This window comes from Lithobates pipiens, unplaced genomic scaffold, assembly GCF_037356315.1.
Source record: "Lithobates pipiens isolate NorthernLeopardFrog02 unplaced genomic scaffold, aLitPip1_a1.2 Scaffold_13, whole genome shotgun sequence".
NCBI classification, from domain to species: Eukaryota; Metazoa; Chordata; class Amphibia; order Anura; family Ranidae; genus Lithobates; species Lithobates pipiens.
In genome coordinates this window covers 475,156,578-475,178,908 of record NW_027507718.1, presented here as the reverse complement: position 1 = coordinate 475,178,908, position 22,331 = coordinate 475,156,578, and the positions used below count along the sequence as shown (strand labels likewise).

The 22,331-nt window shown below is 45.4% G+C and overlaps 1 protein-coding gene across 1 annotated transcript in view; it reads left to right on the top strand.

The window, feature by feature from the left end:
* The first annotated feature begins 306 nt into the window (after positions 1 to 306).
* Positions 307 to 22,331, top strand: part of NSD2 (nuclear receptor binding SET domain protein 2) — a 99,233-nt gene continuing 77,208 nt past the window's right edge. The window contains 1 exon segment of the mRNA XM_077477923.1: positions 307 to 443. The gene's annotated coding sequence lies outside the window, so the exon portion shown is untranslated.

The following is a 22,331-nucleotide window of genomic DNA, read 5'->3' as shown; positions in this document are numbered from 1 at the left end:
ATGGACTGGTAAGGTGTAACTTTATACATGAAGTGCCCGCCGGGTGAGGCACACAGGAACGCGCACTGCTTGTTTATTAAACACGTCAAAGTAGCGGGCACGGGGCACACACCAGCTGCCCGCCTTGCCCTCCCAGCTCACTGGCGCCACCCAACGGCCCCCCCCACCCCCAGCGACGTCACTCTCTCCAAACGTTACGTTTTGAAAATCACTCTGGCCGCGCGGCCGTCTCTCACCCACCCGCCAACCAATCAGCGGTTTGGATTTTTCCCGCGGGCAGCCGAGAGAGGGTGGGCGTGTCCGGAGCCTCCGTGGGGCGTGCACGGCCGGACGGAGGGGGAGGAGCTTCGCCTGCCCGTGTGCCTGTCTTCTCTCCATTGATTGCCAGCCAGCGGCAGCAGCAGCCTCTCACCTCCGCGCGCACATAAGGATGAGACATTCAGGTCACCGCTCTCTTCTTTTCCCGCCACTTGTCCTGTCCGTGTGTCCGGGGGGAGTGGGAGGGAAACCCGGGGCCCGCCGGCGGCTCCATCTTCTACTGGAGGAGGAGGAGGGGGGTGGCTGGGCCTGAAACTTGGCGGGATCAGCAGTGTCCGGCTATTCCCAATGTACGATCCGCTCATCGGGGCTGAGATCCAGAGATCAGGGGGGAGGAGGGGGCAGGGCCCTGTTATACATCTCTTTGTGGGGTTATTATTGGGTTTTATTATTATATGTGTGTCTAGAGGCATTGAAATTGTTTATTATGTAAAATGTTCTGAATGGGCCCCATACACTGGTCTGGGTTCTGTACATTGGTGTGTGGGGCACCCTATGCTAATCTAGGTTCCAAATACCACTATATGGAATTAAGACTGGCATGGGCCCCGTACCCTCGTCTAGGTTCCATAGCCTGGTATACAGGACCTAGGCTGGCATGGGCCCCGTACCCTCGTCTAGGTTCCATAGCCTGGTATACAGGACCTAGGCTGGCATGGGCCCCGTACCCTCGTCTAGGTTCCATAGCCTGGTATACAGGACCTAGGCCGGCATGGGCCCCGTACCCTCGTCTAGGTTCCATAGCCTGGTATACAGGACCTAGGCTGGCATGGGCCCCGTACCCTCGTCTAGGTTCCATAGCCTGGTATACAGGACCTAGGCTGGCATGGGCCCCGTACCCTCGTCTAGGTTCCATAGCCTGGTATACAGGACCTAGGCTGGCATGGGCCCCGTACTCTTGTTTAGGTTCCATAGCCTGGTATACAGGACCTAGGCTGGCATGGGCCCCGTAACCTCGTCTAGGTTCCCAAGAATGGTATACAGGACCTAGGCTGGCATGGGCCCCGTAACCTCGTCTAGGTTCCCTAGAATGGTATACAGGACCTAGGCTGGCATGGGCCCTGTAACCTCGTCTAGGTTCCCAGGAATGGTATACAGGACCTAGGCTGGCATGGGCCCCGTAACCTCGTCTAGGTTCCCAAGAATGGTATACAGGACCTAGGCTGGCATGGGCCCCGTAACCTCGTCTAAGTTCCCTAGAATGGTATACAGGACCTAGGCTGGCATGGGCCCTGTAACCTCGTCTAGGTTCCCTAGAATGGTATACAGGACTTAGGCTGGCATGGGCCCTGTAACCTCATCTAGGTTCCCTAGAATGGTGTACAGGACCTAGGCTGGCATGGGCCTCGTTCCATAGACTGGTATACAGGACTGGTATGGACCCCGTACCCTTGTCTAGGTTCCATCTACAGGACCTAAGCTGGTATGGGCCCGTACCTTAGTATTGGTTCTGTATGGGCCCTATACCCCAGTTTAGGCTCAGTAGACTGGAATGGGCCCTGTATACTAGTCTTGGCTCTGTATGGACCCTTTACCTTAGTCTGTGTTCTGCAGACTGGTATGGGCCCTGTACACCAGTCTAGTTTCCATAGATGATTGTACGGAACCTAAACTAGTATGGTCAACCTTACTCCAGTCTTGGTTCCCTGGACTGGTATACATGATCTAAACTGGTATGGGCCCCGTACAGTAGTCTAGGCTCAGTAGACAGGTGTACAGGATCTAGTCTGGTATGGGCCCCATATGGCAGTCTAGGTTCAGTAGTCTGGTATACGTGCCCTAGACTGGCATGGGCCCTGTACCTCAGTCTAGGTTCTGCAGACTGGGATACACAATTTACAAAGGTATGTGTTCTGTGTTCGCTTCATATGATAGTCTAGGCTCAGTAGACTGGTATACAAGCTTTATACACCAGTCTAGGTTCCATAGATGACTGTACAGGACCTAACCTGGTATGGTCCCCATTACCCAGTCTAGGCTCAGTAGACTGGGATACATGACCTAGACTTGTGTGGGCACTGTATGCTAGTCTAGGTTCTGTATCCAAGACCTAGACTGTTATGTGCCCAATGCAGGTTTCATAGACTGATATGGGCCCCTGTACACCAGTCATGGTTTCATACACTGATATGGGCCCCTGTACACCAGTCATGGTTTCATACACTGATATGGGCCCCTGTACCCTAATCAGGGTTTCATAGATGGCTGTATACGACCTAAGCTTTTATCTGCCCTGAATGCTAGTCTTGGGTCTGTATGGGCCCCATACCCCAGGTTAGGCTCAGTAGACTGGTATACAGGACCTAGGCTGGTATGAGCCCTGTACACTAGTCTTGGCTCTGTATGGGCCCCGTACCTTTAGTCTATGTTCTGGAGACTGGTATAGGTTCCGTATGGGCCTCGTACAACAGTCTAGGCTCAGCAGACTGGTATGGGACCCCATACCCTAGTCTAAGTTCTATAGACTGGTGTATGTGGGCCCCTTTTACTAGTCCTGTGTCTGGTACTTGGTCCGGTATGGTGCCATGCACTCGTCTGAGTCCTCTGTGGGTGCTGTGCACTGGTCTGGCTCTGGTATCTATTAGCCCCCCCCCCCCCCCCCCCAAATTCCATTCACTATACTTTATTGCTGGTCATGCATCTGAAATTTCCCAAGCAATGTGATTGTGTAACGTAGTTCCTCATTACTGGACGTTAGTGCTTAGCAAGGCAAAGCTTGCGGTGGCCTTGGCTCATCGGTTGTCATGTAGACAATTCGGCTGATCTAAGCTCACCACACACATTACAATCTAATCGTACGATCCTTTAGGCCTCTTTCCCAGGGCTGATCCAGTCAGGTGCACCTATCTGTTCGGGCGAATCTGATTAGTTCCCCGCAGCACCATGGACAGGTGGCTATACGTAGAGAAGATGGCTCGCAATGCCTTGCTTGCTCTTTAAAATCTTCATAATGTGTTGATTCTCCATAAAAGACAGACGGCAAATGTAAACGCGTTTTCAGCCTTGTGGACCTTGTTCATTAGGCCTCCAAGGGTGAAACGCGTTTACATTTGCTGTCTGTCTTTTATGGAGAATCAACACATTTTGAATATTTTTTAAAGGGCACGCAAGGAGTTAGGGGCCATCTTTTCTCATGATTGCGACTGCCTCTCCGCACCCAGCTAGCTCTAAACAAGCTTCTGATCATATTGGGTAGTAGCACCCTACCTCTGCTCTAATTCATGGCTATACATAGACTTGTGTTTAACACCCGCCTACCTCTGGGTCCAATCAGATCTGCTAAAAGAAAAAAATGGGAAGGACTCTTCTGTTTTGGCAGACTGGATCGGAGGTAGCCTAATGTAAACAGAGTCCGTTTACTCCTGGCAGACCATGGAGATCAACAGGGTGGGCACAGATATGGCATAATCTTGCTCGGCTCCCAGATCCCCTGCTGATTGGAGCGGGATCCACCCCATATGAGTGTGAAAGGAACGTGAGATCTTCCAGCAACTATGTGGTTCAAGGGTCTGCCTAAATGACTACAAACCGATTGGAGAGATTTGTCAAGGTCCTTTTATTGCATAGTACTGGTAAACCTAAAGTCGGTTGTAATGTGTTTGGTTACCCATAGGGGTTGTTCATATGTTGCTTTACTGCCACCCCTCAGAAAAGTGATGTGGATGGATTGCTTTTCAGAGGGCATTTGACAGGTGGAGGTGGCAATATGTAGCTTCCCCATGGCCCACTTTAACCCTCAATGCTGACCCACTTGAATGGCTCACATTAAAGCGGAGGTCCACCCTAAAATGGACCTCCACTCATCGGAATCCCCCCCCCCCCCTCCGGCGCCACAATTGGCACCTTTCAGGGGGGAGGGGGGTGCAGTTACCTGGATAATCCAGGTAACTGCACCCACTTCCGGGATAGCTGTCTGCGGAAAGGGGCGTAGATTACGCCCCTTTCTGCAACTGCCCGCCCCTTTGTGCAAGTGCCCCGCTGCCTGCTGGGAAACACACAGTTCCCAGAGGCAGCGGGGACCGTCCGGATTGCGCCGCGCGGCTCGCGCATGCGCAGTAGGGAACCGGGAAATGAAGCCGAAAGGCTCCATTTCCTGATTCCCATACCCAAGATGGCGGCGGCAGGACCCGACAGACGACCTAGCGATCGGCTTCGGGTGCCGACATCGCGGGCGCGCTGGACAGGTAAGTGTCACTATTTTAAAAGTCAGCAGCTGCAGTATTTGTAGCTGCTGGCTTTTAAAAAAAAAAAAAACGCGGAGTCCCGGTGGACTCCCGCTTTAAGCTGCAGTAATGATTTTCAAAAGTGGCATGTGGCTTAAATTATGCAAAGAACTGCAAGGCGCACACACTGACATGAGACTGTGTTTTATTTTTTTTTTATACTTGTCAATTTGTTAAAGTAGGGTAGCCATTTATTTGAACAGGATGCCCACCACATCATAATTGCACCAATGAAGTGCATGAACCAAATTGCATCTCAGCAAAATGCATGGTTACAGTGGCCCAGTCTAAGTATACATGCCATACCTGTGACCACTTGGAAAGCCAAGGATCACTATAGCAGTCCATGTTGTCTTCTAGGTCCTATGCCGAGCTCCCTCTAATGAGCAAGGGAGGTTGCTTGCTAGGTGTTTGTGCTATTCATTCTCCTCCCACCAGGAATGCAAAGCTTTCTCGGATTGGATCAGGTGAAGAGGCAGGGACGTAATGTGACAATCTCCACTCCGTCAGAGAATGCCTTGCATACATTGAGAGAATGCAAGGCATTCTGTTGTGGGGGGGGGGGGGGGGGGGTTTTAAGGTAAATGTTTAGACTTTACAACCCCACCTTTAATGGTGCCCGAGCCAAGTAAGTGACCCCCCCCCCCCAGCAGCCACTCGACCCAGAAAACAGCGAGCATCACTAGTAGTGGCAGCTACTACAATGATTATCCCCCTTCCACAGGTATGGATTATGTATACTTAGGCCGGCCATACATGGATTGAATCTTGGCTGGTTCAGCAGGAACAGGCTGAGATTAGGAACTGTTAATGGGCAGGCTGAATGGACCATGTTGATCGAGTAACTTTGGTACAACCAGCCTGCCAGATTCGCTTGCGATAATTACTGTCTTCTCCCGGTGGAAATGGCTGCCCCTGCCAGGAGAAGAGAATTGCTAATTTCTGTCAACACTGGCTGTGGTTGCAGAAAATTCACACCATGTATGGCCGGCCTTACATTAGTCAAAGCTGGACCAATGTAACTGCAATAAAATACATACCTGGAGTTCAGAATGAAAGAAGAACTCCGGCCTTGCACACAATTTACATAGTATGTGTTGGGTCTGACTGGCCCATTTCAAACTGCCCCTCACTAACCTGTGAAACAACTGGATGTGCAAATAAAGTGTATATAGCTGCGGGTGCAAGCCAAGACTTCCTGTCTCGTACCCAGAACTCAGTAAGAATGAGTAGAATCTACAGCGGCATGCAACCAATCAGGGGAAGCTTTGTATTCACTGATAGTCGGAGAGGTGGGCTAATGTCACCCCTCTGACTCAGCCAATCAGAGAAATGGTTTTATTTCATTGCTAGAATACATTGGTTTCTCTTAAACCCCTTTCACGCTTTGCAGGCGCTGCAGCACTGGAGTGGTGTGCTGGCAGGACGATAAAAAAAGTCCTGCTAGCGGCATCTTTGGAGCGGTGTGTATACTGCTCCTGCCCATTGAAATTAATGGGGCAGCCCGGCTATACCGATGGCAAAGCGCAGCTGCACTTTGCGGTGGTTTTAACCATTTTGTGGATGGTGGCAGGGGGGTTAAACTGCCCCGCTAGCGGCAGAATACCACCGCTAAAAATAGTGCCGTTTTACCGCCAGCGCCCGCACGGGCCCAGTGTGAAAGGGGCCTAAATGGCCGAGTGCCGCTGCTGTAGACTTTCCTGTGTTCCGGGTATGAGACAAAGTCTGGGCTTGTGCGGTGTGCTGTATGTGGCCTCAGCTATATACAGTTTTTACAGCACATCTGCCCCCCGGCTAAGCGAGGGACATCGTTCGTTTTAGGCCAACTTGGCCCAAACTATGTAAATTGTGCGAAAACCTTTTAGTATTCCTTTAAATTTAATGCCATTGCATGTGAGTTGAGAACGAGTGACACTACAGCACACCTAGAAGAACAACACCTTGTTTGCGCTCTGCAGGGTTGCGTGTACATAATGTGTGTACTATTATTCATGGGTTCTCCAGGAATATGTGTGAACTGGGATGCACCTTTTTTGCCAGTGGGATTCAGGGATTGGTCACACCTTTTCTGATGAGCAGTGTTGATCTGCATAGAAAACACTTGTGGTATGAGCAGAGCACACAGAAGACAACACTGCATTGGGATAACAGTAGGTTGCTGTGTGCAGCTTACCGCTGAGTGTCGCAATGTGTGGTGGTGCATAGACTGGAATGATGTGTCATTGTGTGACACTAAACTCTGGTTTAGGAAACCATCTATGCAAGTATGTATCCTGATCTTGCATTACTTTCTATTGCTTTCTCAGCCTCCTCCAGATTCTTTTTTTATTGTTTATTACCCCTTCTTTCTGTTAGAGGGTGGCTTACTTTATTCTCCATAGCCCCACTGTATGTAGGAACTGAGACACTCCCCCCCCGAAAAGAACTAAGGACTATGGGATGTGTAGTGTGTGTTGCAGCTAGTGTGTACTACTTGTAAACAAAGGGGGTGGGGGGCAGGAGATGTTTGGGTGCTCAGACGTGGTTACAAGGGGTCAGAAAAACAATTAGAAATGGTTTAATGAAAAATACATAGGCAAATGAAAATGTATAGAGGTGTGTTGTTTTTTGTGTGTTTTTTCCAGACAATAAGCATTTCCTTTAGTGTCAATTTCAATAGTTTAACCCCTTCATGCCTAAGCCTTTTTTTGACACTTGTTGCTTACAAGTTATAATCTTATTTTTTTGCTATAAAATTTCTTAGCCTTAATTTTTTTAACAGAGACCCTAGAGAAGAAAATGGCCACCATTGCAATGTTTTACATCACACTGCAATTTTTTAGTTTTTTGAAGAAATGCACTTTCATGGATTAAAACAAAACAGTAGTTAGCCTAATTCTTTTGTGAAATGTGAAAGATGTTACGCCGAGTAAATGGCTACCTAACACGTCATGCTTTAAGCACTTACGGACCGCCCGCTGCAGTTTTACGCCAGCTGTTTGAAGGAGGATATCCCCCGGTATCCCCTTCTTCAGCGGGCGGTGCGCTACAAGATAAAAGTAGTGTCTGTGGTGGATTCGCTGCAAGATCACTTTTATCGGTGGCGGGAGAGGGGGCCCCCCTCCCGCCGTGATCCGGTGCTTTCCGCTGCTTACCGGAGCTGTCGGCAGACGCGATCATGTCCTGTCGTCAGCTGTGCATGGAGACGAGTGAGGGGAAGATGGCCCCCACCCGTCTCCATATAATTTCTGGGCGGTAGCAATGTAAATTCTGCCCACAGCTATTAAAGGGACTATTTTTTATGACCTATGTCTTATTATATATATATTTTTTTTTTTTTATTATTGCATTTTAGTCTAAATATGAGGACTTTTTGACCCCAGATCTCATATTTAAGAGGACCTGTCATGCTTTTTTCTTTTACAAGGCATGTTTACGTTCTCTGTAATAGGAATAAAAGTGACTATTTTTTTAAACAGTGTAAAAATAAACGGTAAAATAAATACTTTTTTTTTTTTCTTTTAAAACGTGCCCCATCCCGCCGAGCTCTCAGGCAGAAGCAAATGCATACGTGAGTAGCGCCCGCATATGAAAACAGTGTTCAAACCACACGTGTGAGGTATCGCCATGATCAGTAGCACGAGAGCAATAATTCTAGCCCTAGCTCTCCTCTGTAACACGAAACCTGTAGAATTTTTTTTTATTTTTTTTTTAACCATCGCCTGTGGAGATTTTTAAGGGTAAAAGTTTGTCGCCGTTCCACTAGGAGGCGCAATTTTGAAGCGTGATATGTTGTGTAACCATTTACTCCATGTAACATTATCTTTCACAATGTAAAAAATTGGGCTAATTTTACTCTAGCCTAGACACCAGAGGTTAGATTGCTGTGCGATAATACGAACAAATTTCCCCACAGCTGTGTTTTTGCACTTGCATTATAGAGCTTTTATTTTTATAAATTGGGTGAGGCAGCTGTAGGATAAAATGTGAGAGGTGTACTCGCCTTTGTGAGATACTGACGTATAAAAAATAAAATACTATTTCAGTTTTGGCCAAGTGCATCCTGAATTTTTGGTTTCAGCAGTAAAATTATTTCGGTGCACCACTTTTATTTTTATAAATTGGGTGAGGCAGCTGTAGGGTCTACTTTAAAGTGTATCTGAACGTGCTCAAGTGCCTCACCTTTCATCTTCTGCTGTTTTTGCCACCTTCCATTTTGTTATGCTGCAAAAGCTGTAAAATCTTAGTATTAAACCCTCAGGCTTTCAAAATTGTATTTATTTGTTTCTAATGTGGTTGTAAACCTCAGACATTAAATATGACCAAAGCATATCCCTCTAAAGCAGGGGTATTGAATAAAGATTCATGGAGGTCCAATCAGTAATATTTTCATCCAGCAGAGGTCCTAATCACATTTTTGTGTAATGATTCGGATCCTTCACATCACAGCCTTCTCATATCACAAACTCACTCTTGCATCATTTCCATCACACCCCCTTTATTCACAGCACTGTTCTCCGCCCCTTCACATCACAATACCCCCCCCCCCCCCCCCCCAATCCTGCACAGCCATGATTTTCTTTTAGGCTGGACAGTTAAGGATTGAAGATGAGAGGCACAGGGATAACTTTTCATATTAAGTTGGTGATCGGTTGCTAGGACCACCCTGTGTCCTAGCAACCAATCACCTGCTGGTTAACTTAAACAGTTAACTCTGGCAGCTTCTGCTCCCACCTGCCATCCAGTGCTGCTGCGCCCCCCACCCTTATTCAGGATTGTCATGCCTCCTGCTCTTTGCTCTCCTGTAACTCTGTAACTGTGTGTGGGGGGAGGAGGAGGAGTGGCTCCTAAATGGTTCGACTGCACAGTGGTCCAGAAGGGACGGTAGCTCAGTCCCCATCTGGACAATGGTCTGCCATTTTGACTCCTGCTCTATAGTGTGTACTAGCCTGAATCCAGAGCATTAAATGTGATTATTGGCTGCTGCCTCATTCCTCGATCTGCGTAAGTTACTTCTAGGGAGTTTTCCTGACACGCCTTGTACACTCGATCAGTTTTTTCAGGCAACCGACTGTTGTGTTTTTGTTTTTTTTCATGCTAGTCTCATGTCGAGAGTGAAGAGGTTACTCGCCATACAAAAATTATCGTATGACCGAATACAACTTCAGAAGTGATGTAATGTTTTGAATAGTATTCATTTTTTTTTATTCTGGATGAAAACTGTACTAATTAACAAAAATTGGACGTTGAATTCACGTACAACCAATTATATAGCCTGCACATCATGATATTTTTATTTATTTTTTCATCCCAAAAAAGTCAGAATCTACAGGACCACACTAACAGTAAGATTATCGGAAGCTTGGGCATCGTACAAAAATTCACTTACTAATTTTGGATCGTGTATGGGGCTTAAAGCGGTTCTGCACCAAAAACAAAAAAAAAAAATATTAAAAGCCAGCAGCTACTAATATTGCAGCTGCTGACTTTTAATAAAATCACACTTAACTGTCCCAGGGTCCAGCGATGTCGGCGGCAGATGACGGGCGATCGCTCGTCTCGCTGCTGCCCCCGCCGCCATCCTCTGTCAGGCAATCGGGAAGTGAAGCATTACAGCTTCACTGCCTGGTTCCCTACTGTGCATGCGCGAGTTGTGCTGCGCGTCTCTTATGGTCCCCCGCTGTGTCTCTGGGAACTGTGTTTCCCAGAACACAACAGGGGGGGCGGGGGTCTGCAACGGTCTGCCCGGAAGTGGGTGCAGATGCCTAGATTATCCAGGTAACTGCACCCCCCTCCCCCCTGAAAGGTGCCGATTGTGGCAACGGAGGGGGGAGGGATCAGATTAGCAGAACTTCCCCTTTAGGGTGAAGAACTGCTTTAAGAGTAAAAATGTGTGGTTTGGCAACTCAAGCGCACCACCTGTGATTGACGGCCTCAGCTCTGTTCCTGTGTAGAGGGGGTGTGTCCCTTCCCTCTTGGAAGCTCTGTCTATCTACACTCCTTACTGGGCTAGACATTGTGACATCAGCTCCCCACCCCCTGCGTTCTTAAAGCTCAGACGAGCTGTAAAAATTGTGTACTTTGAAATGGTGCAGAAAAATGGGCACAACTTATGTAGGAGGATTTGCTTAATAATCTCTGTATCACCTGAGGTCAGCTACTAGATATACAGTATGTAAGGGTTTACAACTACTTTAAACTAGAATGAAGGCAAGGATTAAAGCTAAAGAAGCTGTGTACTCCGTGATTGACTCAACTGGGTGGTTTAATATCTCTAACTACTTACCACCTGGCCAGTGCTTCCTCCTTCTGCAATTATAATTGCACAAGTGTTTTTAAAGGTGGGGTGGGGGGGGGGGGATTTTTTATTTTTCTTCCTCTGGGGAGCATGCAGCCTCCAGTCATTGGATTTTGCATGCAATGTCAGGTTTCTGCAGTTTTCCTACAGCTTTGTACATGCTGTCAGTTTCAGAGCTGCAGGAAGACTTTATGGACTAGGTGTACTCCTCAGTGCCGTTGCAGTCCATTGAAACTACAAGTCGTCTGTGTGTGGTGGTGACAGACGGGTCTTGTCCTTTCTTCCGGGCAGGGGGGGGGGGGGGTGCTGTGTAGTTGCATTTTAAATATTTAAATATATATTTTATAAAAATTTTGGGTGTGTACAGTGCTGCTCTGCCTCGACTTGAGGAGCAGTGCAGCATCGTTGCTATACCATCCCAGGAGGTTGCATTTAGTGGACTTCATTGGCTGGATCAACTGATGTTTGTGGGACTTAGCAGGGAGCTAAGAAAAAACTAATTGTGATGCACATAATTTATAAGTGTCTATATATACAGTGTTTTTATGTGATATATATATATATATTATATTCTATTCTCTCTATATCTGTGTCCCTGATCACCGCCACACCAGGCATCTGACGCTGTACTGCTCTGGTTATTTTAGTCTGTAGAAAAATGTGAAAAAAAAACTATTTTCCAAAAAATTACAACTTCAAAAAATTCACCATGCCTCTTACTAAATACCTCAGACTGTCTACTTTCCACAAAGAGGTTGTTTGCTGGGTATTTGTGTTGTGCTGCCACTTTGCAGCCTCAAACAAGTTTGGCCTCCAGTAAATCAGGTGTGATCAATTTCAAAATCTATATATCATAGTTGGTAAACGCTATAACTTTCACACAAACCAACTAATATACACTTTATTGGGATTTTTAACCAAAGACATGTAGCAGAATAAGTTTTGGCCTAAATTTATGAAGACATTTTATTGGATATGTTTTATAACAGTAGAATTATTAATATTCTTTGATGGCAAAAAAATAAACTCAGCGTTGCTCAAATAGCCTCAAAAGAAAGCTATATTTGTGTTAAATATATAAATGTAATTTTGGTACAGCATTGCATGACTGCAATTGGCCAGTTAACGTAGCACAGTGCTGAATAGCAAAACATGCTTTGGTCATAAAGGGGGTAAAATCTTGCAGAGCTGAAATGGTTAAATGCAAATGGTGTCAGAGTAGGCCTGGTCTTCAAGTGTAAAGTCTAGTCTTACACTATGCATTCATCATGTACTGTGGGTACAGTTTACTAAGGGCTGGTTCAGACTTATGCAGGGTTAATCACCACACTTTACTGTGCAGGAAATTTTGGTTCTAGGTAACAGTGCTTTGCTCCTTTTAAAGATAACACTATTTTGCTTTTATTTTTAACTTCATTGAAATGTCACAGTATGACATTTCATTCATTTTTATGCCTTATTGCTTAGCTGTTTTTGTATAGAAATGCAATGAGAGGTGTAGGTGAAGGATGGTTATAGTAATGAGCAGGGCCCCCTGAGTCCTCCTGTATTGAATTATATTGTACCTGTACTGTCTGTCCTCGTTTTGCGCTGCGCAAACTTTGGCTCTATATAAATCCTGTATAATATGTAGTGACTCGATTTGAGAATGCTGGTGGGTCACAGATTTTGTAAATTACAGTCGGACTCAGCAGGAGAATCTTTTTGAGTCAAGTATTACACCCAGTGTGTGCAGCACAACGTTTAGTAGCATGGCCCCAGCGATCCTGGCACAAGGTTGGTATTATGGCCCTGGCAATGACAGGGTAAAGTTGGTAGTATAGGCCTGATAATCTCTGCTCAAGGTTAGTAGTGTGGCACAAAATTGGATGTATAGCAACAGGGCCCTGACTATCACAGCCAGAAGGTTGGTAGTATGGTCCGTGATCTCTGCTCAAGGTTAGTATTTTGGCACTGGTAGTAACAGTGCAAGGTTGGTAGGATGTCCCAGGTGACCATGGCACAAGGTGGTATAGAAAAAGGCTAGTAGTGTGGCCAGCCCCACGGTCAGGGTACAAGAAAAAGAACCAGTGCTCTGGGTGTATAAAGATAAGGCTAATTGGAGTATCTTGCAGAGTGCTAGCCCTGACCTGCCTCCGTGGCAAACTTGGAAAAAAGAAATGGATGCACATCCAGGACTTCTGATTGCCTTTGGTGTTGTCTTTGTGAGATACAAAATCTGAAGTTCTGGATGTGCAGTTTGTTCTTTTTCCCACGGTCGGGGTGCAAGGCTAGTAGTGTGGCCACATGATCAGAGCAAGATTGATGGTATGGGCCAGTGATCTTTGCTCAAGGTTGGTAGTATGACCCAGGTGATCATTGCATAATGCTGGTAGTATGGTCTGGCGATTAGTGATGGGCACAGGCATGTTTAAAATCCCAAATGCTCAATCCTGCCAGGAAGCTGACACTGCAGGCGGCTAATCATCGGCAGCGAGACATTTCCCGGCCGGCAGCTGCACAGATTGGAAAATGCCTTGCTGCCTGTGATTAGCCGTGTGCAGTGTCTGCTTCCTGGCGGGATTGGGCACGTGGGATTTCAAACGTGTCCGAGCCCATCTCTACTGGTGATCCCAACACAAGTTTGTTAACATGGTATCTTCGTATGGTCCCAGTGGTCAATGCTCGGCGTTACTGGTATGGTCCCAGTGGTCAATGCTCGGCGTTACTGGTATGGTCCCAGTGGTCAATGCCCGGCGTTACTGGTATGGTCCCAGCGGTCAATGCCCGGCGTTACTGGTATGGTCCCAGCGGTCAATGCTCGGCGTTACTGGTATGGTCCCAGCGGTCAATGCTCGGCGTTACTGGTATGGTCCCAGCGGTCAATGCTCGGCGTTACTGGTATGGTCCCAGCGGTCAATGCTCGGCGTTACTGGTATGGTCCCAGCGGTCAATGCTCGGCGTTACTGGTATGGTCCCAGCGGTCAATGCTCGGGGTTACTGGTATGGTCCCAGCGGTCAATGCTCGGGGTTACTGGTATGGTCCCAGCGGTCAATGCTCGGGGTTACTGGTATGGTCCCAGCGGTCAATGCTCGGGGTTGCTGGTATGGTCCCAGTGGTCAAGGCACAGACGGGCTTCTATAAGCTCATTTGTTGAATCCTACAAATATCTGTCCATGTGTGGTTTGCATAATCTGTATTTACGTCAGGTAATTCTGATGCACTTGTCTGGTTCCGCTTCTTATGTGAAATATTCCTCAACATGTACTGTTTTGCATATAAATGGGCTAATTTAATAACTCTGTGCAAACAGCAGTGATGGCAACCAATCGGGAGACAACTTTTAGAAGCCTAGCGTGAGCAGACTAATGAAAGCTACCCACTTTGTAATCAGTACTCTGAGTGTTATTACTCTGAGAGGAGGAGGAGGAGGTATCAGACACGGCGCTCTGAGCCTTCAGTTTTATCTTCAGAGGCATTGAGGAGGGGAGATTATATAGGGAGCATTCAATACTGCGTGATCCATTTTATATTTTAAATCTACTGCTTGCTTCTGTCTGCGTCTCACATTTTTGTTATGTCGCGGCTGAGCTGCTATTCAAAATATGGAAGGCTTGCTCCTTTGTGAATCAAGCGTGTAAGGTGTTTAGAATAATGGCAACCTTCTATATCGCAAGCGTAATCAGAATTGCATAGTGAATACAGCACTGTAGTATTTTTGGGTTTATTTAATTGAATTTGGCTCATTTAAGCTCGAGCAGTGTAGTCATTAAGCGGCATGTACGTGCTTCTGTTTCTGATGCCCTGCTGAACATTTTAATATGGTGCAGAGAGCAGCGGTGTTCAGAAATCCACAACAGTTTATTGTCTGGTTTTATCCAACAAGTGAATGATGTGGTGTTTCTATAAATTATCTATTGCTTTTTGTTCTATTAAAGGGGGAATTCGTCCTTCATTTTTGTTTTTGTAAAAGCTGGTGTGTTTACCCACAATGCAGACGGCTAATTGCTGAAGCTCCACCTCGCATGTTTTCCATGCAGGTACAGAATCTAGCTCAAAGACAAGCCCTGATTGTATAGACTGCTAGATGTTGTGAAAGGAATAATGGATGGTGTGACATCTGCTTATCTTTGAACTTGTCACTTACTGTAGTGCCCGACTCGTCCTTTCACTTCAGACAAGTCTGTTGGCAGTGCTGATAATGTGCGATCTATTAAGACAGCCTGTTCATTTGCTCTTCCTAACGCACCACAAAGAACCAAAAGTTGGAACTGCTGCATTTGTTAGTGGGTTGCAATGCACAGTAGTGAAATGCCGTCACACGTAACATGCAGTTTGAGTGGAGTCCTAGGTATGTGTGATCCGATACATGCACTTCTTGTGTGTCCGTTTTACACCCGCTGACATTCACTCCTATCTGCTAAAAACACACAGATGGGAGATGCGGATCAGATTGGATGACAGGCGGTTTATTTCAATCCAACCACCAATAGAGGAAAGTGGATGGACTGTCATTCGCCTGCTCAGTAGGACTTGGCGGACAGATCCTTCCTACTGAGCCCTAAGACCCCTTTCACACTAGGACTTTTTTCAGGTGCTTTAAAAATAGCTCCTGCAAACCGCTCCATTCACTCGAGGGCTTTCACATTGGAGCGGTGCACTGGATGGGTGTCAAAGTCCTGCCAGCAGCTTCTTTGGGGTGGTGAACTCACTGCTCCTGCCCATTGAAATCAATGGGGTAGCGCTGCTAAAATGACGGTAAAGCATTGCTAAAAATAGTGCCGCTTTATTGCTGATGCCCTAGATGGCACATTGTGAAAGGGCTCTAAGCCGCACTAGGCCCTTTCACATGGACAGACCGATTGTCGGTTTTTTGGGCTGACCCAATCGGACCCTCTAGTCTCCTCTATGGAGCTGTGGATGTTAATGAATGTGTTTGCTGACATCACATCCAATCCTATGTGCTTAAAAAATAAAAATAAAAAAAAATAAAAAGTGGTGGGGATCTGTTCACCATCCATATGGCAGTTGGCTGTGAATGGTCAGCCACTCTGTTCACATCCGACTGCCCATAGAGAGCGGGCTTTGTCTGCTCTGCATAAATGGAGCGGACATGGACCAGCCATCCACTTGCTCAGCGGGATCAGCTGACAGATTTCCTCCTGAGCAGGTGGACTTCAGCGGAGCCCGTCCCGTTTTTGTAAGGGGCCTACAGAACACCTGTACTTTGCCCAGGCAGGACAAAAATAGGCATGCTTTAATATCCACCGCTCCAGTAGTGCTTGCACTTTTTCACTTTGCTCTCCCATCGTATTGCTCAAAACTGCTTGGAGCAAACAAAAAGGGGGGGGAGGTACTTCCAGGTACAAGGAGCACATGAAATGCTCCTCTTCCTCCCATGTGACAATGCTGGTGCTTGGCGTTTGGCCCAGTGATTTCTCACTAGTGTGGGTAGAATCGGAGTACTGAGATTAGGGCAACTCTGAGTTCTTTCATGAGGCTTCCTTCTTTCCTCTCTCCTTGTGACTGAACAGGGGGAAGGAAAGGTGAGTGCACTGCTCAGGAACCAGGGATGATATTCATCACCTTTCTATGATTGATGAGTGTCCTGTGGCTGCTGTGTTGGGTTGAACTCGTCCTCTGCCCTTGGATACCCCTGCAGTGGGGATTTTCTAGTGCTGTGAGGGTTAATATGAGCACCTACATGTATGACAGGCATGCATCAATCACCCCTTCACCCCCACCCTCATTCATAGAAACCATACTATCGTTTCCCATTCTGTGATTGGAGGAGGCAGAACTTTCATTCCTTTCTGTCCCCCATATATAGAGTGATTTTCATTGTGGGAACACTGCTTCTGTAAATGGAGCACGGGGAAGGGAAGTACTGGCCCAAGTGCTGTTTATAATATAATAAAAAATAAAATAAAAAAAACACTAAACGCAGTTTTGGTGATTCATAAACATACTAGTTTGGCACTTAGCAAGCAAGAGAAATGCTAATCTATTGGTCCCACACTCAGCACATCCAATATGTATTTCTTTCCCAGTAACCAAAGCATTTTGCCTGTATGTGGAGGATTGCACCTCCCCTTTTTTTTTTTTTTTTTTTTTTTTTTTTTCCTCTTCTTTCTGTTGAGAGGGCGGGGTGGTATCCTTCAGATCAAAGCATTGATTTGCACATATTTTCCAGCATTAAAAAACAATGTCCAAGGTTAGTCATTGGCCTCCCCTCCACTGCTTATCTAGATGTTAACCCTACCCTATATTTGGAGTACCTAGATCATTCTCATCTTTGCCAATTGGTTTGTACAAGGCTGGAGAAAGTGCCTTTCCAGGTTTGTAATGTGTCCTGATAACAAAATCTACTGGCTAACTTGCGTGACGCTTTTATCCTTTTTGCTTATCCACCTTAAAGTGGTGTTGCCACCAAAATAAAAAGTTGCTTAAAATTCTTTAAAAAAATAAATTAAAAAATTTGCAAAATTTTTTTTTTTTACTCGCCTCTAATACTTGTTGCTAGGGGGTCCCTTGTAGTCTGCCTTCTTCCTTGCCCGGGCTGGTGACATCACTTCCTCTCGCACCGCACATTCACCTGGGACCTGTCACGTGTCCCAGTTGACTGTACCGCGTATCACGGCGGCCTGCGCCGCTCACGCATGCGCAGTGGGTGCCCGGCTGTGAAGCCACAGCCGGGTGCCCACAGTACGCATGACGGCGCCGCGGAGTGGGGAAAGAGGGGGGTGCTTCATTCCCCCGCATCGCTGGACCCTGGGACAGGTAAGTGTCGTGGTTTATTTTTTTTTTTTTTTTGGGGGTACCCCACTTTAATACTGCTGTACGTATGTATATGGCCTTCTTGGGGTGGTTATACCAAGACACCATGCTTATGGCTGCAACTATGTTGCCATTCTTTTCAGCTAGTGACTTTCTGAAGCAAGTTATCCAACTGGTGACAGGGGGGCCATTTTACTCTCCAGGGCCTCTGCTTAAAATATACGTATTGTTTGGGGCATCTAATAAAAAAAATGTTTCTAGCAAAATAAGTGCAGATTTTTACATGTTTAAGAGGAATGTGAGATTTGGCCTGGTTTTAAAGTAGGTATCAGCTCTATACTATAGAAGCCCATAATCTTGGCTCCCCAAAGTGAACTGTGGCCGGACTATGGACATTCAGATGTTCTTGTTTCAAATTTTGAACATGCAGTAAAAACACTTTGTAACAAATACATATTCATAACGATTGGTGCTCTATAAATCCCATTTTGTCGTAGTAGTAATGAGCGTTAATTTTCTGTTATCCACTTTCCATCCAGTGACATACCCTTGTGTCGCTAGACTTTCGGTGGCTATTCCTGGATGATGCCTGCAGCTATGTGTGGGGGGTGTGTGTGTGTTTTTTTTTTTTTTTTTTTTTTTATTATTAGCAAGCAGTCGGCTCTTGTAATCACAATCGGAGCAGCTAACTAGCTGCTTGATTGCTGTTACAAGCAGCAGAGGGGATGTTTCCTGCCACCTTCAGTGACTCTTAGGCTCTCCTGTCCTACTACCAGGAGACCCGAGCAACCAGCCGATATGTCCACCAGCTGGCCAGACAGCCAAGCAAAGCTGGGATCGGCTGTTCATAAAAGTAACCCAGAAGCGATGGCGGGACATCACTTCCAGTTTACTCAGAAATCATCGATGCCATTTAAAAAAAAAAAAAAAAAAAAAAAAAAAAAGTAAAGCATTCAAAAACACAGATCTTGGTGTTAATGCTTTTAGTGCAGAGCAGTGATTTGGGGTCCAGAGACCCCAGATCTCTCCATAAAGAGGACCCGTCTCATGGTTATTGCTCTCACAAGGATGTTTACATTACTTGTAACAGCAATACGTTTTTAAAGCAACAGTTTTTAAAATGTAAAAAAAAAAAGCCGATTGTGCACAAAGGTGGAATGCGTGCTTTAGTCCCGCACGCACATAAACAGCGATCGTCCCACACGTGATTTATCGCCACAAATATCAGATCCTGGGCAGTAGTTCAAGCACTAGACCTCCTTTGTAAATCTAAAGTGGTACCCTGTAAAGGCTTTTAAAGCATTGCCTATGAATAGTAGGGTTTACATAGTTTGTTGCCGGTGCATGTATATGTGAAACAAAAGCGTGACATGTTTGGTATTTACTTTGGTTTAACATTGTGTTAAGTAAAAGTACTTGTGCAAATTCTTAGCTTCAGCATTGGTGCAGCCCTATAAGGATGTGCAATCTGGGCAGGACAGCTCAGCAAAGATCTATGGAGCTGGGCTTGAAAGTAGTTGTCCTTGACTTCTCATCTTGGGTCCTGCCACCACCTCTGTCTATGGTCAAATTATGACAGCAGATGAGGGACTGTATGAAGTAAAACGTTTCTTGCATGTGCCAAATAAAATACAAATTCCCATTCTACTGCTAGTGTGCAGTAAACTGCATCACAGCTGGCTGTTGCTGGGTGCTTTTTTGTGGTGGTTGTGTTTATTACTGGTTATGATGGTATTCCTAGTGTACTACTTAAATGGCATTTTATTTTTTTGGATTAGAAAATGTTTTGGGCAAGCTTTGAGTACTGATAATATTGTGAGTGTAGTCAGCGATCGTTGCATATTCAAATGTCGCCCATTTGAGATTTCAAGTAATAACCTATATACAGCAGGCAAAATAAGTGCTGAACACGGCACCATTTTTCTAATTAAATATATTTCTAAAGGTGCCATTGACATGACATTTTCACCATATGTCGGTAACAACCCATGCAATACATGCATGCATGCATGCATACATACATACATACATACATACCGAAACAAACAAGTTCAGAAATTATGTGTAAGTATTTAACATGGTAACTGAAATCAATTTAATACTTCGTACAAAATCCTTTGTTGGTAATGACAGCTTCAAGACTCCTCCTGCAGGGTGGATTTGATTTAAATCGCTGGTTAAAAAAAAAAAGGCTTGATTTAATTAACTCATGTTAAATCATAATTTTTAAAGAGCAACTGTCATCTCTGTCCTGCAGCAGCTCCTCCTCTGACCCGCTGTTGACTCACCGACAGTCCCATTCACATTAACAGGGTGGCTGGTGATGTGGCAGTGACACAAGGAGAAGGGATGTGGTGGCAGCAGGTGAGTGGATGCCCGCTAACAGGCGCTGCCATGATGGATCTGAAATGACAGGTGCTCTATAAATGTAAGGCCTCATTCTTGCTGGTAGTTAGAATCTTTAATATTTGCAAACAAAAATGAGGGTTTCCTATTTTAGAATACGCTTTGAGGTTTGTAAAACAGCGATATTAAAACTGATTCAATCATAGTTTGAAGTGTACATAGATATTGAAAAACAATGGGATAAAGGAATATTTTTGAACTTTGTTTTATCTCATAGTAATTGTGAATGCATCAATGCGGTGCATGTTATCTCGGTTTGCAGAGCTTGGATTCATTGAGTGTGTTTACCAAAAAATTTAAAATATTGCAGAATATACAGCCTTATGCTAAATAACTAAGCTCCATTTTATGCTGAATAAACTATATTAATGTATCTTAACCGGTTCACGACCAGCGCATGCCGATGTACGTTGGCAGAATGGCACGGGCAGGCATATTGGCATACAGGTACGTCCAATCTTCAATGCCGCCATGCGAGCGCGGCGGCGCGCTCGCGTGCCGGTCGGGACCCCGTGAGTCCGGTCGCGGGTCCCGTGGACTCGATTGCCGCGGGCATACCCGAGATTGTCTCACGTGGAGGAAATGCCGTGTAAACAGCATTTCTCCATTCTGCCTAGCAACTAGTGATGCTGATCTCTGCTCCATGTGATTGGCGCAGAGATCAGTGTTCATTAAATGAAAGCCCCCCCCCCTACAGTTAGCAACACACCCCTAGGAACACTTAACCCCTACACTGCCAACCACTGGTTAACCCCTTCACTGCCAGTGTCATTTACACAGGAATCACTGTGTTTATATAGCAGTGATTACTGTAGAAATGACAATGGTCCCAAAAATGTCCGATTGTGTCCGCCACAATGTCGCAGTTACAATAAAAATCGCTGATCACCGCCATTACTAGTAAAAAAATAAATAATAAAAAATTAATAAAAATGCCATAAAACTATTCCCATTTTGTAAACGCTATAACTTTTGCGCAAACCAATCAATAATCGCTTATTGTGATTTTTACCAAAAATATGTAGAAGAATACGTATCGGCCTAAACTGAGGGGAACATTTTTTTTAAATTTATTTTATATATATATATAATTTTTTTTTTTTTTTGGGGGGGAATATTATAACAAAAAATAATGCGTTTTTTTTTTTTTCAAAATTGTCGCTCTATTTATTTTTTTTATAGCGCAAAAAATAAAAACCGCAGAGGTGATCAAATACCACCAAAAGAAAGCTCTAGTTGTGGGGTAAAAAAAGGACATCAATTTTGTTTGGGAGCCACGTCGCACGACTGCGCAATTGTCAGTTAAAGTGCCGAATTGCAAAAAGTAGTCTGGTCTTTGACCAGCAAAATGGTCCGGTCTGTAAGTGGTTAAATAGAAAACCATCTTTTGGATAGATTTGTACTCCAAAAGCAGTTTATAAAAAAAAAAAAAAAAAATTATTAAAATAAAACCTATTATATTTTCAGTGATTTATATCCACCCTGGCCTCCTGTGTGTAGAAATTGGTCACATGCATTGCTCAGGTGTCCTTTTTGGCCCAGTCTTCCACACACAGTCTTCAAATCTTGAGGGTTCCGTGGGCCCCTTCTATGGACTCTGATCTTTTTAGTTCTTTCCATAGATTTTCTATTAATTCCAGTCAGGTGATTGGCTGGGCCATTCTAGGAGCTTTATTTTCTTTCTTTGAAATCAGTTGAGTTTCCTTGGCTTTGGCTTTGTGTTTGGGATCATTGTTTTTCTGAAATGTCCACCCTCGTTTCATCTTCATTACCCTGGTAGGTGGCAGCAGATTTTTATCAAAGTTTTGTTACATTTTTTTTTTTCCATGAAGTTTGCCAGTACTGTATGCTGAAAAACAGCCCCACACCATAATATTCCCACCTCCAAACATCACTGTTGGTATGGGGGTGTTTTTGAGGTCACAGGCCATTTAACTTCCAGACATGGTGTGCATTATGGCATCCAAATTTCGTCTCTCACCTGACTAAGACTATGTATTCTCTCTGTATTTCACAGGCTTGTCTAAGGGCCCTTTCACATGTGCGGACCGCTCAGATCCGCCTGTCAGTTTTTTCAGGCGGATCTGAATGGTCGCTCCATACATCTCTATGGAGCGTTGGATGTCAGCCAGGAGAGCAGAGTCTCTGACCGATCGGGCCTTACATAGAGTGCAGGGATGGGCTTGTCATCTGCCGGCTCAGCGGGGATCAACAGAGCGATCTCCCCAGAGCAAGTGGATGAGTCAAAATGGAAACGGACAGCCCTGTGCGGGCCTAAGTGTTGTGCAACAAACTTTAAACAAGCTTCAACATGCTTGGACTTCCATAATGGAGTCTTGGGTGGTGAGCA